Genomic DNA, 17,336 nt, shown 5'->3' on the forward strand with positions numbered 1-17,336 from the left:
ATTAAAAAAAAAAAAAAAAAAAGCATTAAAGATTATACTTTATGACTGTATTGGTATAAAGATGAATATATTAATATTACATATTAAAACATTCTCTGTAGCCTAAGTGTTCACATTTTCTTCTGATTTTGAAACAAACCATTTTCATGGGCCTCCCAAAATAGTGCAGGCTCTAGGCACTGTGCCCTTCTTAGGGCAGGGTCGTGCTCTGTTGCATGATATTATGGTATGTATTATATTTCCTGCTGTATGCTTAGTGTCTAGAGGAGAGCCACGCTCATGAATGTAAGAAGAAACCAAGCGACACTAGGCTCCAAGTGGAGAATTCTCTTCTGGCTAAATTACATGAGAATTGCATATTCCTAAAATGTTTAAACGTTTATTAAGTTGTTTTTTTTTTTTTTTAAGATTTTTGTTTATTTGAGAGAGCGAGAGAATGAACAATAGCATGAGCAGGGGCAGAGGGTGAGGAAGAAGCAGGGTTCCCGCTGAGCAGGGAGCCCAGTGTAGGGCTCCATCCCAGGACCCTGGGATCACAGCTGGAGCTGAAGGCAGATGCTCAACTAACCGAGCCACCCAGATGCCCTCCCCTCTACTTTTTTTTTTTTTAATATTGTTCAATTTTAAGGTTATTTCTAATTTTTCCATTTATGCATGATCCTAACCATCTTTTATTCAGACAACTTCTCCATCTTTTTCCCTTTAGGGTTATTTCTTTACAGTGAGTTTCCAGACAGGAATTACTAGGTCCAAATTTGTGTGTATGCTTCTATCATGGCTGTCCTCTAGTCTTAAAACAAAACAAAACACCATTCTCTGGTTCTTATTTTATCACATATAGTTGAATTTTCAGTTAAGTAACGTTTTGTTATGTGGTGCGAATCAGTTACTATTTTCTCTTTATTGTTTTAGATGTTGTTAGTTTATTATTTCCAAGTATGTATGAAATTCTTGAGGGTAGGAGTCTATATTCTCATCCCAGCACAGTATAGAACTTATTAGTGGGTGCTCAGTTTTGGTTGCTTGGTTGTGAAAAAAGGGGAAGTTTAGAGAGGAAGCTAATTCTGGGGGAAAGATGACAAACATTATTGATATCTGTTCAGATGATCATTTCTAGCAGTCTGCATTTGGAATTTATTCCAGGAAGATTAACAGTCAACTCCGTGGGAAGGGATCATCTGTGAGGGAGAGAAAATCAAAGCAGATAAAAGCAAGGCAAATGAGCCCTGGGAAGGGTAAGGAAGGGCAGGGGAAGGATGCTGCCGTGTAAGTACTATTACAGTGATGTATGCATTTCTACATGCAGTCCTCACAGTAATTCCACCCTTCCATCCATCCATTCAACAACTATTTATTGAATGTTTCTGGCACAACAGGTGCCGTGCTAAGTACTGACATGGAGATATCATCTGCTTTAGCCAGTTGGTGGCAGAGATGGGGTGGGTAATCAGACTTCACTGACTTCATAGTGCATATCCTTTCTAGTATGCTATTTCGACATAGGTGAACATTAAATTGACTATTGGAGGGGCGCCTGGGTGGCCCAGTCGGTTAAGTGGCTGCCTTCCGCTCAAGTCATGATCCCAGAGTCCTGGGATCAAGGCCCACATTGGGCTCCCTGCTCAGCGGGAAGCCTGCTTCTCCCTCTCCCACTGTCCCTGCTTGTATCCCCTCTCTTGCTGTCTCTTTCTCTCTGTGTCAAATAAATAAATAAAATCTTAAAAAAGAATTGATTATTGGGAGTTAATCATGGACATTTTATTTAGAATTTTGTAAGGGACTTGGTGTAAGTGCTATCCATGAGAAAAAAACAGTATCCACCAAGGCATTAAGTGATGTCTTCCCCTGTCCTCCCCACTGCCTTTCTGGAATTTATCTTAGTATATTATGAGACCCTGTATTTTAATGTAGTCTGCCTTGCATTCAAACTTGTTATCTGTCAGTCTGTCTTCCACACATTTTTTTTTTTTTAATTTTTATTTATTTATTTGACAGACAGAGATCACAAGTAGGCAGACAGGCAGCCAGAGAGGAGGAAGAAGGCTCCCCGTTGTGCAGAGAGCCCGATGCGGGGCTCGATCCCAGGACCCCGAGATCATGACCTGAGCCGAAAGCAGAGGCTTTAACCCACTGAGCCACCCAGGCGCCCCTCCCACACATTTTGATATCACAGAGGATCTTTGGATAGTACTTTAAGCAAAAGAATTACTTTATTTACAATTGAATATTATTGTTTCTCTTAGTAGGTATGAATTTGTTAGTGTGTTGGTATATTTGATTATCATACTGCTGTGGAAAATAGCACATGGTTGTAATATTAGGGAATATTTAAAAATGAGATGGCTTAGGAACATCTCTTGCCTATAATTTTAAAAAAATGAATATACTTTGTTTTGTGGAAACTTTACAACGTAAACAAGTAGGGAGAACATTGTAATGGGCTCTCTTATACTTTCAGTTAAATTAGGATGATATGTTGAGGGTCAGTGCTAAACAAAAGCCAGCTGAAAAGGAAAGCAACATTGTGACCAGGAATGGCATTCCTGCTGGAACATAATTAGTATGTAGGTCAGAATTAATACTATGTTATCTCTGGAGGAAAAAATACCATGGTAATAAGAAGTTAGCTATGGGTCAGAGGTATTTTATTTGGTGTGAATCTTTAGGGATTCTGTTCTTGAGACCTGAGCTTTTGAGAACAGTAGCCTTCATTGAAGTTAGCCCATGAAATTATACATATATATATATTTAATTTTTTGAATATTTTATTTATTTGAGAGAGAGAGAGCATGTATGCATGAGCGTGAGTTGGGGGGAAGGGCAGAGGCAGAGGCAGAGGCAGAGGCAGAGGGAGAGGGAGAAGCAGGCTCCTTTCTGAGCTGGTAGCCTGACTCAGGGCTTGATTCCAGGACCCTGCGATCATGACGTGAGCCAAAGGCAGATGCTTAAACCACTGAGCCACCCAGGTGCCCCTTCTATTGATTATTTTTATAACTTCTATTATTTTAATTTTCTGGTGCTCTTTTTAAAAGCCACACTGTCTTCACCACACCATCTTCACCAGTGCTCTATCTCTCTGAGGCAATTGATACATTGAAAAAAATTTCCTTTTTCAGTGGTCTTTGGGTTGCTTAGATTGTTTTTGTTTTTTGTTTGTGTGTGTGTGTGTATGTGGTGTTTTTTGTTTTTTTGTTTTTTGGTTTGATTTGGTCTCTTTCTTGCATGTTAGTAGCTTCCGTCAAATATCTGCTTGTCAGGGAAGAAATGAGTGAGGTCAGTAAAAGGCAGAGGGAAGCTTGTACTCTGAGCCCCACATGAGATACCACCTTGCTCCTGTCAGAATGGTATTCATCAAAAAGACAAGAAACAAGTGCTGGCAGGATTGTGGAGAACGGGAACCATGGTGCCCTATTGATGTGAATGTAGACTGGCACAGCCACTATGGAAAACAGTCTGGAGGTTCCCCCCCCCAAATTAAAATCGAGCTGTCATTTGATCCAGCAGTCCTCCTTCTGGTTATTTATCTGACGGAAACAGAAACAGGATATTGAAGAGACATGTACAGTTGCATGTTCATTGTGTCATTAGTCACATTAGCTGAGACCAGGAAGCAACCTAAATGTCAATCAGTGGATGAATGGTTAAAGGAAATGTGGTGTCTCTGTATAAAGTGGAATATTATTCAGCTATACACAGAAGGAACTCTTGCTCTTTGCCACAGTGTGGATGGACCTTGAGGGCATTATGCTAAATTAAATAAGGCAGAGAAACACAAGTGTCATATGACCTCATTTAATTAGGTATGGTCTTAAAAAAAACAGGGTCACCTGGGTGGCTCAGTTGGTTATTGGTTAAGTGTCTGCCTTCCGCTCTGGTCATGATCCTGAAGTCCTGGGGTGGAGGCTTCCCTCCCCATTCACTCCTACCCCAAATAAGGCTCCCCACTCAGCAGGGAGTCTGCTTCTCTCTCTCTCTCTTTTTTTTTTTTGCTTCTCCCCACCCTGTTAGTGTTCTCTGTCTCTCAAATAAATAAATAAATAAATAAAGCTTAAAAGTAAAATAAAATAAAAAAAACCAAACTCATAGGTACAGAGAACAGGTTGGTGGTTGCCAGAGACAGTAATGAAATGAGTAAAGAGACAGTAGATGAAATGAGTAAAATGTATCAAAAGGTACAGACTTCCAGTTATAAAATAATTAAGTCCTGGGATATGATGTATGATAGCCTGGTGAGTATAGTTAACAATACTGTATTGTATATTTGAATGTTGCTGAGAGTAGCCATTTAAAATTCTCTTCAGAAGAAATTGTTAACTGTGTGGTGATAGATGTTAATTAGGCCTGTTGTGATATTTTCCAATACATACAAATATTGCTTCAGTGTGTTATATACCTGAAACTAACATAGTTATATGTCAATTTTATTTCAGTTAAAAAATAAATAAATGTAGTCAGAATCAGGGTAACTGAAGATCCCTTAAGGAAAAAAAAAATAAAAAGCATAAAAAAATAAGGAATACATTCGTTAACTTATTTTTAAGCCCTTAACTTTTGAAAGTTGGTATTATTAATGATAACAGAACTAGCCTTTAAGGCGATCAGAATAAGTAATGTATATATTGAGCTCACGAGTAAAAGCAGAATCTCTTATGTAATGCTGTCTTTGGGGGTCAGGGCTGGCAATAGAGGGAATGTTGTGATAATACAATATTTAGAAGGTGATAGTACAATATTTGTACAAAATATTATGTTGTAGATTTTTAAAAAACTCTCAAACAGACAAATTTGTGTAGCTGACTAATGACAGCTGGCTGAGGACACAGTACCAGTACCATGTTGTTTTTGATAGCTTGTTGCAGGATCATTTGTTTTCATCTTCAGGTTAGTTCAGGTTAATCTGAAAATGCACTTTTTTTTTTCCGGATGGGATAAAGGTAGCTGGGATTCCAAGATTCCTTCTTTCCAAACTAGTAATTATTATTTGGAATTGAGCTTCCTATTTATGTTTACTGATAAGTATTTGTCATTAAGTGGGGGACAGAGAACCTAAAGGCAGGCTTTAGCCCCTCAGCTTCTTTTGTTGAGGCCTCTGAAGATAGAGTCATTTGCTAATGCCTGAAAGCTAAGCATTCTTCTCCATCCCAACCTTTTCCTATCTCCTCCAAGGTTTTTTCTCTTTTCCTTGGCCAAATAAGTCATGACTTACCATCTGTCATTGATCCATAAAAAGTTCAGTTCTGATTTATCTGTTTAGTACACTGTATCCCCATTTTCTGTCCCCACAAGCAGCCATCCCAGTGGATTTAAGGGGTCTATCTGTATCCTGCAACTTGCTTCTCTTTTTCCCTTTGAGTCACTCGACCAGTTACTATGTGTGGAGCATCTGCTCTGTATTTGTCACTCTTTTGGGTACTGGGATACAATAGTGAGCAATCCCGAAACCCTTCTGTCATGGAATTACATGGAGCTTTCAGCTTTCTTCAGTCTGGGATACCTCTTTTATCCAGTATAAAATAGAAATATGTAATTAAAATAATAAATGAATATCTTGACTAAAGTACAGTGGTCTTTGTTCCTATTTTGAAAAGTTAGTTGTATACTCTAATTATTTCTCAGAAATTCAACTTGAATTCTTGTAGTTATGAATGATCCTTCACTGATTGTCATTTGCTCTGCTTGGTCAATTGTACTCGATGAAAAAATATTTCCTCCCTTCACTGAATAGCAGAGATTTGCTGTGGAACCTGGGCTGGTAGAATAGATGAGGGAGAATTTCCTTTTTTATATTCAGTTGGTGAGTAGCTGACCTAAGTATTCAGTGTGATGTCTGCCCTTTATCAGTTAAGGTAAGGAGCTCAGTCTTCTTTTTTTTCCTTTCATAGATTTTGGTTGCTGGTAATTTCTAAGGTAAGTGTTTACAGATAGCTTTTATTTCTCAAAATTGGTTGGGAGGCTCTGCCTCCCTGGGGAGTATTAAAAAATGCACAGATGAGGAAGCTGGGAAGACTCTGTTTCAATAGCAGTATAGCTTTGAGAGAGTCGCAGTCTTTGGTTCTGTGTCCTCACCTGTACAATGAAGAGCCTGGAGAAAGCTGTTTGAAAGGCTCTCTTCCGAGGTAAGAATTTTAGCAAAGTCTCAGCAAGGGAATGGTGAATAAAGCTCAGGATGCATGTGTCATTACCTTACAGAAGTTTGACAGGTGATGTTTGCACAGGTTTTGACTTGCAAACCTATGTCTTTGCTGGAAGACTCATGGGGAATTGTGAGGAATTTGCTGAGGATTGCAGAGATAGTGAATAAGAGAACGAAGATGTTTTTCAAAATAAGAAAATAGAGGTGCCTGGGTGGCTTAGTTTGTTAAGCATTCAGCTCTTGGTTTCAGCTAAAGTCATGACCTCAGGGTCATGAGATTGAGCCCTTCATGGGGTTTGCTTGGATTTCTCTCCCTACCGCCCTTCCCCTGCCCCTGCCCTCTGAAATAAGGAAATAAACTTAAAAAAAAAAAAAAAAAAAAGAAAATAGTAGGAAAGTAGAACTTACAACAGGAAAAACAACAACAACAACAACAACACTGAACAGAAGCATATGCTTTCTTCTTGAGTTGTTTTAATACTGAGTACAGTCTTTAGAAAGTCAAGTTATTGCTTGGGTGTCTGAAAATATCTTTGCAACCTGAATTCACTTGAAGTTGACCTGTACTTAAATTCTAGTTGTATTGTTAAATAGAGTTTGTGCTTTGCAAAGAGGACTCCTAATTGCCCTCTCTCTGGGATGATGATTTGAAGTAACCTTGAACTTTCAGAAAGTCCAAAAGTTCTTGGTTTCCTAATTCCATGACTCTGCAGCAAAATACTGTATGCTGTTGGGAATCTTGAAGAATTTAGAGAAAGAGGGAGAGTTTGGTAAAAGGGTTCAAACTTCTAGCTATTAGACGAATAAGGTCTGAGGCTGTAATGTAAGACATGGTGACTAGAGTTGAGAACATTGCATTGTAAAATTGAATTTTCTAAGACAAGTTAAATGTTCTCACCTAAGTAAATAAAAAAACAAGTAAGGTGATAGGGGCGTTAACTAGATGGGGGAAATCCTTTCACAATATATATATATGTATAGCAAAACACCACGATGCACACTTAAAATATCTTATAATTTTATATGTTAGTCATACCTCAATAAAGCTGAAAAAAAAAAAAAAACCAAAAGAATATAGAAAACTTGCCAGGGAAAAAAGTCTTCCTCTGTTTTGTAGGAGATAAGCAGATGGCAAAAGGGGTTTTATCTACCTGGCAAGCAAGAATAATTGAGATTTAGAAGTTTTGTAACACGTTTTTTTTTTTTTTTTTTAAAGATTTTATTTTATTTATTTGAGAGAGAGAGACAGTGAGAGAGAGAATGAGTGAGGAGAAGGTCAGAGAGCGAAGCAGACTCCCCATGGAGCTGGGAGCCTGATGTGGGACTCGATCCCGGGACTCCAGGATCACGCCCTGAGCCGGAGGCAGTCGACCAACCAACTGCGGACAGGGTAGAGCAGGATGTGAAAACTGAAACAAGGATGAAGTTAATAAAAAAAAATAGTAATTGGATTGATATCAAGAACTTTGCTAGAATTTTAGCCAAATATCCTATTCTTTTTTGAAAAAATGCTAGGCATTTTGAAAACCTATTTTTAAGAGGCGTGTGGCTGGGATCCTGGGCTTTGAGCCAGGGTCTGGCTTTGTGGAATTTTCCCAGTTGAAATTAAAAAAAAAAAAAAAAAAGTGAAATTTTAGATTATATATTCTAAACGAGTCCCTTTCAGAAACATATTGCTGCAGAGAGTGTATTCTCTACCTCTTTGCTGCTCCACTCTGGTCAGTGGTCACCTGGGAGCTGTTTAGAAATGCTGTCCTTGGGGCACCTGGGTGGCTCAGTAGGTTAAAGCCTCTGCCTTTGGCTCAGGTCATGATCCCAGGGTCCTGGGATGAAGCCCCACATTGGGCTCTCTGCTCAGTGGGGGGCCTGCTTCCTTCTCTCTCTCTGTCTGCCTCTCTGCCTACTTGTGACTCTGTCAAATAAATAAAATATTAAAAAAAAAAAAAAGAAATGCTGTCATAGTCCTCACAGCAGAGCTACCACCCATGGAGAAGATGCATTGTGACCAGATTCCCAGTGAGTCTTGTGCACTCTAAAATTTAGGAGCACAGCTCTACACCACAATAAAAATGTTCCCTCTATATATTTTTTTTTAAGATTTTATTTATTTATTTGACAGAGAGATACAGAGAGAGCAGATAGAGGGAGAGGGAGAAGCAGGCTGTCTGCTGAACAGGGAGCCCAACACGGGGCTCGATCCTAGGACCCTGGGATCATGACCTGAGCCTCAGGTAGTCGATTAATGTCTGAGTCACCTAGGCACCCCTCTTCTCTGTATTTTTATATTTTCTTTCGTTTTGGGGGGAGATAAGGAGAGGGAGGAGACTCAGTTTTCTTCCCCCAGCCATATCGTGCTGTAATTGGCAAATAGAATTGTACATATTTGCTTTTTTTTTTTTTTTTTAAAGATTTTATTTATTTGACAGAGAGACAGCAAGAGAGCAAACACAAGCAGGGGTAGTGAGAGGGAGAAGCAGATTTCCCGCTGAGCAGGGAGCCTGATGTGGGGCTCAACCCCAGGACCCCGGGATCATGACGTGAGCCGAAGGCAGACACTTAACGATGGTGCCACCCAGATGCCTTCAAATTGTTCATATTTAAACTGATGATTTGATACATGGATACATTGTAAAATAATTACCACAATTAAGTGAATAACACATCACCTCATAAATTACCACTTTTTAAAATTTTTTTGACGTTTTCTTAATTGACCTGGTGAAATTATAATGCAGTACTTTTCTTGCAAAGAAAAGTTTGGAGGTTTATCTAAATGCCTCATTAACCTCTGAAAACAGCATTTGTGCTTGAGACCAGATGATAATCTTCCTAAGAACAGGGACTCCTGCTGCTGCTCCTTGTCTTCACTCCACCCGCTCCTGGCACCGGGTCCTTCCTGTGGTGCAGAATAGGGCTCTCCTCAATTAGTGGGCACCAAAGGCAATGGCAGAGCTCACTAGAGAAGTTCTTTTTGTAGTTCTTTTTATCTAAAACAGAAGGTGGGCATTTATTAATATGTAATATTATTAATATGTAATACTTTGTCTTTTATTTCTATTTTTTTAAAAAAGATTTTATGTATTTATTTGACAGAGAGATCACAAGTAGGCAGAGAGACAGGCAGAGAGAAAGAGGGGAAAGCAGGCTCCCTGCTGAGCAGAGAGCCTGATGTGGGGCTTGTTCCCAGGACCCTGAGATCATGACCTGAGCTGGAGGCAGAGGCTTAACCTACTGAGCCACCCAGGTACCCCCTATATGTAATATTATAGATATTGATGATATTGAATATAATTTAGCAATGAAGATACATACTTGAAGTATGAATGTTGGAAAGTCTTTAATGATAGTACTTCATTAAATGAAATCCCAAGTATTAACCATGTGTATATATCCTGAAAGGACCCACAGGATTTGGGAAAATTGTCACATGCTCTGTCTCCAGAGTTGAAGATATTTGAACATTATGGCATTTTCAGCTGGAAGGAACATAAGCTTTCCTTACTTTACATGTGAAGAAACTGAGGCCCAAACAACAGAAATAGTCCTGATATTAGGAATTAGGATAATGGTTTCCCATGTTATGCTTCGGTTTTCTTTTCATTGTCCCTTTGGCTTCTGAATGCCTTCTGAGGTATCTAGAGGTTCCATTGGGGTCCTCAGAGGCCAAAGATGTGGGTGGGAAGAGGTAGGATGATAGGAAGGGGTTCTGGTAGCCTGTCTCCGATCTGAATATTTTTACTTTTAGGTGTTTTAGAAACAGATGACCGCTTTCATATGTAACGCATTCCTGCAAACATGTGGACTTCTTAAGAGAAGTCTTACTTGCTGGAAGCGGGATTCTCGTTAGTCTTTTTTTTTTTTTTTTTTTAAAGATTTTATTTACTTACTTGACAGAGAGATCACAAGTAGGCAGAGAGGCAGAGAGAGGAGGAAGCAGGCTGCCTGCCGAGCAGAGAGCCCAATGCGGGGCTCCATCCCAGGACCCTGAGATCATGACCTGAGCCGAAGGCAGAGGCCTTAACCCACTGAGCCACCCAGGCGCCCCAGGATTCTCGTTAGTCTTAAAGAAGCATGCCAGAGTGGTACATTCAAAAGAATGTTCTAACCATTACTCTAGGATAAAAATATTATAGCACTACTGTCATGGTTCAAGACATTATTTTAGAGTTGCCTTAGGGAAGAGTTTATGAAATATGCACAAATAATCAGTTGTATTAGTATTTAAGCTTTGTTTTGGAATAGCAATTCTATTACCTATTTTAATTATCCTTTTCCACACCACTTCTTTTAATGATCAGGTATTTACTAAAATTCTAATTACATCCTCAAAGAATATTTTCCATCATTTAAAATAAAGTCATTTTGGAAAAAATAAAAAGATCATAGACTTTTTACATAGAGGAGAATGTAAAGATTTCCAAGGAAGAGCTTTGAACAAAGACAGTGTTCTGTCTGAGTTACATTTGGAAAAGCAATTAATTAAGTGCCTATTTATTTCAAACCATGTGGTGGGTTCCAAGGCTACAAAGATGAATAATATATGGTCCTGCCCCTTCCTGGTGCACACTGCCCAGGGGAGGAGAAAGAGAGATTTAAATATGAATCACAATGTAGGGGTACAGCCCTCACTGTGTTAGAGAATAAATGAAATTCCAGAGAAAGAAGAGATTATTTCAGCCTAGTTGGTATTTAGTCAAGGACACAGGCCATGGGATGGCCTATAAATGGGCCTGTAGATGGGATGGGTAAGAAGTGATTTTATCCATTGTCTTTGAGTTGAAAGGTGTTTTTACAGGTGTAAAGGGAGTTCTAGATTAAGGGACCAGTGTGAACCCTGGTGTGAAGTCAGTAAAATGCATGGATACATTTGGAGAAGGGAGACTAGGTAGTGTGACCAGAATGCGGGTGGTGGGGCAGTTTACACCTCTGGAGGGTACGCTCCATGAGAGCGGGGACCTCAGTTACATCCTTGCTTCCTGCAGAAGTACCTGGCCTATAACAGGTGGTCAGCACAAATGCTTAGTGATATAATGGGAAGATGGTTGCAATCACATTATAAAGAGCCTTCCCTTTTTGCTAAGATGTTTGGACTTTATCCTGTGGCCTTTGAAGGTTTTTGATGAAAGATATGACAATTTGAGGATGGTTTTCAAAATGTGACTCTGGCTGTGGGACAGAGCTATCCTTCCAATTCTTTTTCTTTCTTTCTTTCTTTTTTTTAAGATTTTGTTTATTTATTTGTCAGAGAGAGCGAGCACAAGCGGGGGGGAGTGGCAGGCAGAGAGAGAAGCAGGCTCTTGGGATTCTGACCTGAGCTTAAGGCAGGCACTTAACCCACTGAGTCACCCAAGCGTCCCCTTCCAATGTTTTACCTGAAGAGCTTGTCTGCTTCAGTAGGTTGGAGAGGGCTCCATCAGTTTCCTTTCCTGACAGACTCACAGGTATTGCTGATACTGCTGGTGGCCTCACTTTAGTAGTAAGGGGAGAATGGATCTGACCATTTTAAAAAGGAAGATGCCTTTGGAAATCTAAGAGGCTCTATTTTGGATTCAGAAGATAAGACTAAAGCTGTTTTGATGTTTAAAATTCTGTCTCCCTTCAAAATACGCTCCTAAGTTTGCTTATTTTTGTTCTTTTGTTTTTGTTTATATCTTAAAGAAATGGGTCACTTCCTGTGGCTTATAGGTAGGAATTCGAGACCCTCATGAAATATGTCAGAAGGGTTCTCTGTTGGTAAGGAACCTTTGTTAATTGCAGAATGAGGAAAATGCAATCCCTTTGGTAATGGTATTTAGAAAGTTTTAAAATGAAGTGCCTTTTGAAAAAATTATTAATGACCTGGCTTTGATGTTTGGTCCCTTTCCATTGTCTTTTACATTTGTTTGTGATACAACAAATATCATGGCCTTTCTTTGTGAAAATGTGGAACACCAAGTCTGTATGCCCTGGTACTACACAGAAGTGATATAAAGTGATTCAAATAGTTCCTAGAATGTTTATGTAGTCTGGTAGGGAAGATAAAACAAGCAGATTAATGGTAACGACTATATATTGTAGTGTGTGTGTGTGTGTGTGTAAGTAATATATATAGATATATAAATAGGATATGTCACTTTTTAGATCAGATAGAATGTGACAGTTTTACCACAAAAACAAGACAGATAACATGTTATGTATATTCAGGAAGAAAGATAAGGGAAGATTATCAGGAAACTGACCAGTCTTGTTTTGTTCCATATTAGCTATCAAAGGAAGCCCAGGCAGTGCAGCCTGTCTTTCAGAGTCAGGCTCACCTGGCTTTAGTGGATCAGAGCAGGTGAAGAAGAGTAGAACCTTAGTTGGGACTTAATAAACGTGAGAGGCTGTGGGAGATAACGCCCATGTGTCAGGGATGCCGTTTGAAATAGCAAACTGTGGTCTGAAGAGAGTCAGGCTAGAGATGGGAATCTGTGTGCTCTTTTAAGCGGTTATTGTGTGAAGTGATTTAAAATTGCTGAGTGAAAGGCTGTTGAGATCGAAGAAGAAATAGAGGAGGATGGAACTTGGAAAAGATCAGCATCAAGGTGTGTTGAATGAGAAAGTGAAAGGAGGGAAGGAAATGGGAAAGCAGGAGAGCACTGCAGAGGTAGGGAGGGGGACTTCTTCAGGGAAGGGGAGTTAGTAGTTTTTGCTGGAGAAGTTACTAAGAGTGAGAACTAAAGAATGTATTATTAGTGATTTGTGAGAACAAATACATTTCTGAAAAATGTGTGGGTCTAGAGTGGGAATAAGTAAAACTATGTAATAAGTAAAGCTGTTAACATTTTGTGACTATTGCTGTTAATTTATTTGTAAGTTGTGTGTTTTATGGAGCCTTAGAAGCCTATAGGTTTATAGGTCTCTGCAGAAGATCTTTTACAGTTTACAGTCTCCTTGGCTCTGGATTCCAAGCCTGATTTCAGTATTTCAGCAGTAGTTATACCAAATATACATTTAAAAATCTTTATATGGAGGCCGAAACAGTTGGAGTCATTCTTGACTATCTTTCACATCTCACAAACTACCCACCAGCAAACTGTGTTGCATCTACCTTCAAATGTATCCCAAATCTGACCACTTTTCACCATCGTCATTGCTACCACCCTGGGCCACAGACTCTCTCCTCTTGCCTCTACTGCAGAAGCTTCCCAGCTGCTGTCACCTACTAAGGATCCCCTTTCAGTCTGTTGTCAGCCCTATTGCTAGAGTGATTGTTTAAAAATGTAAATCACATCTGGCCCTAGGCTGGCTCTGTTGGTTGAGCACACAGCTCTTGATCTGGTTGAGTTCAAGTCCCACGTTGGGCGGGCATGGTGTTTACTTCAGAAAAATGTAAATCAGATTATGTCACTCCTTTGTTCAAAACCCTTCCAGTGGCTTTCCCTCTCATGCTGAGATAAGAGCTGGTATTATGCTAAGAGAAATAAGTCAATCAGAGAAAGACAATTATCATATAATCTCTGATATGTGGAATTTTAAGAAAACAGAGGATCATAGGGGAAGAGAGGAAAAAATAAAACAGACAAACGGACAAACCTTCAGAGACTCTTAATCATGGGAAACAAACTGAAGGTTGCTGGATGGGGGGGGTGGTGGAAGGATGGGGTAACTGGGTGATGGATTTTAAGGAGGGCACGTGATGTAATGAGGACTAGGTGTTATATACAACTGATGAACCACAGCTCGGTACCTCTGAAACCAATAATACTTTATATGTTAATTAATTGAGTTAAAATTTAAGAGGGTTTTTTTTTTTAAGATTTTATTTATTTGACAGACAGAGATGACAAGTAGGCAGAGAGGCAGGCAGACAGAGAGGGGAAAGCAGGCTCCCTGCTGAGCAGAGAGCCCAATGTGGGGCTTGATCCCAGGAGTCTGAGCAGAAGGCAGAGGCTTAGCCCACTGAGCCATCCAGGAGCCCCCAAATTTAAAAGGTTTAAAAAAAAAAAAAGACCCTCAACATAGGGGTTTGTAAAAATAAGAAAAAATTACAAATAAATAAATAAAAATTTAAAGAAAAAAAAAACAAAAACAAAAACCCTGATGTTCTTATATAACCTCTGAGGCAAGCTGGCCTCACTACTCCTGGAAGCATGCGGCCTGCGCCCCCTCCCCCAACCTCAGGAACTTTGCACTTGTTCCTTCAGCATAGGATCATCTTCCTTCAGATATTTTCGGGGATTGTTCCTTCCCTTCCTTCATATCTTCACTCAAATGCACCTTCTCAGTGCAGCCTTCCTTGTACCCTGCCTATTCCCCATCTGTGACTTAACTGCATGTTTCTGTTTTATTTTTATCTAATTTGTCTCTCACGTACACTAGAATGTATCATCAACGAGAACAGAATTTTTGTCTTACTTTATTCACTGTAGACTCTCCAGTGCCTTAATGGCCCTGGCACATGGTGGGTGAACAATAAATACGTGCTGAATGAAGGAATACCATCTTCTCCTTCTGGCGGTATTTTGGTACAGACTTTGTTAGGCACCTTCATGCATGGGTGGGACTTGGCTTTCTTTATAGATCTGGGTCTTTCTTTATAGATGTGGTAAAGGTTCTCCTTCCTCCACAGCTGCTCAGTCAGCTCCCTCTGCCCACTCAGAAGTTACTCATCCTCTAGGTTGTGGGCTGGCAGCATGGTGTAAATTGGCTTTGGCAAAGTTAGAGGTGCATGAAGGCATGTTGGGATTTGAATATGGTGAAATTTTTAGAGTAAGGGAAGACATTAAAATCTCTTTCATTTTGGTAGGCAACATTTGGAACTTTATTTTGGAGTTAATCAAATTTATCAAAAACTAAACTAGGGAGACTTTAAAGGAAATCTCCAGCAGTGACTATGCAGTCTCTAGAAGGGGCTATGTATGTCCTGTAAGAAAATGTGGGAAGATGCTGCCCTGTTTGGAGGAAAAAAGAGAATGGGAACACACTTGGGCTAACTGGGGTGTCAGTTTTATTTTCTGAGAGAGAATTCTATGAGTTGCAGGCATTTGGGGGTTGGTAGACTTTCATTTTGGACAAATCAAGGTTTAACATCTATTCTTTTCTACTTATTTGTGGTGAGATATTTAGTTCCAGAACTATGTTCTCTTTGAGGAAATTGTTTCCAGTAATAATTCTTGACGAGTCTGCCTCTCTCACCAAAGTCTAGACTAGTGTCTCTTTTATGTGGAAAGCGTCTTACCTCTAGGGCATATCAGAAGCCCTTGGAGGAGTTTATTTTTACAAATGACTCTGTGTGTGTGTGTGTGTGTATGTGTATAGATAGATCTTAAGAGATTTTAATGCAGTAAACTTGTAAACTTCTATGACCACGAACGAAAGACAAATGAAATTAAACCAGTAGTAGAGATTTTAAAAAATGATGTAAGCTTATGGTCATTTGCTTTTTGCTTATTAAAAATTAGAAAAAAAAATAAAACAGTAACAAAAACTATCTGAAGTCTTCCCTTCTGCCCACAAAATGACCTACTAGTTTTAGTGTGTACGCTTCAGTTTTCCATACAAATATATAATACATCACAAAATATATATATAAAATATTTATGTATTGTTAGATATACAGTTTTTTATATGCAATATGTATATAAAAATGGAACCACACATATGAACAAAACTGGAGTAAAAGCATATGTTTTGCCTACTTTTTTCACTTAGAATTATTGTGAACATTTCTCCATATCATGAAGTATAGATCTACATCATTTTATTATTTTTTTAATTAAAAGTTTTTTTAAGCTTTTATTTTTTATTTTACTTTTTACAGAGGGAGAGTGTGAGCAGGAGGGGCAGAGGGAAAGGGAGAGAGAGAATTAAGCAGGCTCCATGCCCAGTGCAGAGCTTAATGCAGGCTTAGCCAAAACCAACAGTCCAACGCTTAAGCTTAACTGACTGAGCTGCCCAGGTGCCCCCTGAATCATTTTAAATGTCTGCATTATACAGATGTACTGTAATTTATTTTGTCAGTTTATAAGTTCAGGTTGTTTTTAGTTTTTTATTATAAATAATGTGGTCATGTACATTTTTGTATATCTATGTGTGTTTCTGTATTAGGGAGGTTTTTTTAAGGTGCTTTGCTAGATATGTGAGAGGTATAATCATTTTTCTTCAAATAAAATACTAAGACACATTGCAAATTTTTTTTGATTTGTGAGTGTCATATGGGCATTATTACTAAGGTAGAGAATTACTAAGGTAGAGAAACTAAATCTATTTAGCTGTATTTGAAAGAAATTGCCTGTATTGGAAAAAATACGTAAAGTTGGGATTGTCTTAGAAAATTGGGATAGATGTTTGCTAGTTTTTAGTATATATTGGTTTGAGCTCATTACCAGCTTTATACTTAACCCAGGGCTGAGATAATTGATCTTCCTATTGATGACCTGGCTTAACGGGTTCAGGATGCCAAAGGAAGGCTGAGCTGTTATTCTTTGTGTGCTCTTCTGTAGGTGTTTATTTAAATAGTCGTTCCATGATTATCTCCCAAGTAATTGAAAATTATTTATAAGGGCTAACTTAGTTAACCAGAGCTTTGAGTTAATATTCTGTTTCTCCCAAACTTCCAATAAATAGGAGTTTATAGCAGTTGCTTCTTGTATCTACTGTGGATAGTGAAGCCTGTGTATGCCTGTGTCACTGAGTTTAGTTACTTAGGTATTCTAAATTGACAAGAAGTTAAGATGTTTATCTTGACGAGTTAATAGCAATTTAAAGGAGTCTGTTTCTAAATGTGATTGTACCATAGTTTTACTTGGCAAAATTACACAAGCAAATAGAATTTCAATTATCAGGTAATTTACTCACTGGATTCTGATGCATAGGATTTCTCTGTTCAGACAGGTCCTACCAGTTCTAATTTTTCTCAAATACATTTTTAAACTTACCTAGCAAATAGTACCGCAGTGGTATGTGGTGTCTTTGTTTTGTTTTTGCAATAGCTCGTGGGAGCAAGGAGCAAGGAATCTAAAGGAGGGAATTAGAGCGCCATAATCTAAGAGGAAGCGGCAGAAGAAAGTAGTCTCAATAATATGGAGGGACCAGATTGTAGGATGCAGCAATCCATTCTGTTGGCCAGTTCCTTGCTGAAATACTGTGTTAGGTTGTATATCATTTTTAAAAGCGGGTCAGTAACAAACTCCATTCCCATGAAGAAGGAAGTGGAACAGAAGGATGTGGGGTTAAAACTGAG

The 17,336-nt window shown here is 38.9% G+C and overlaps 1 protein-coding gene across 5 annotated transcripts in view; it reads left to right on the forward strand.

The window, feature by feature from the left end:
* Positions 1–17,336, forward strand: part of VGLL4 (vestigial like family member 4) — a 158,698-nt gene that overhangs the window by 33,833 nt on the left and 107,529 nt on the right. Inside the window, exon 2 of one of the 5 annotated variants that reach the window (XM_044252993.1) lies at positions 5,883–5,907. The exons of the other annotated variants lie outside the window; for them this stretch is intronic. The gene's annotated coding sequence lies outside the window, so the exon portion shown is untranslated. The remainder of the gene's footprint in view (positions 1–5,882; positions 5,908–17,336) is intronic. 5 annotated transcript variants of the gene reach the window in all.

The sequence above is a fragment of the Neovison vison genome, chromosome 6 (genome assembly GCF_020171115.1).
Source record: "Neovison vison isolate M4711 chromosome 6, ASM_NN_V1, whole genome shotgun sequence".
In the NCBI taxonomy this organism is placed as follows: domain Eukaryota; kingdom Metazoa; phylum Chordata; class Mammalia; order Carnivora; family Mustelidae; genus Neogale; species Neogale vison.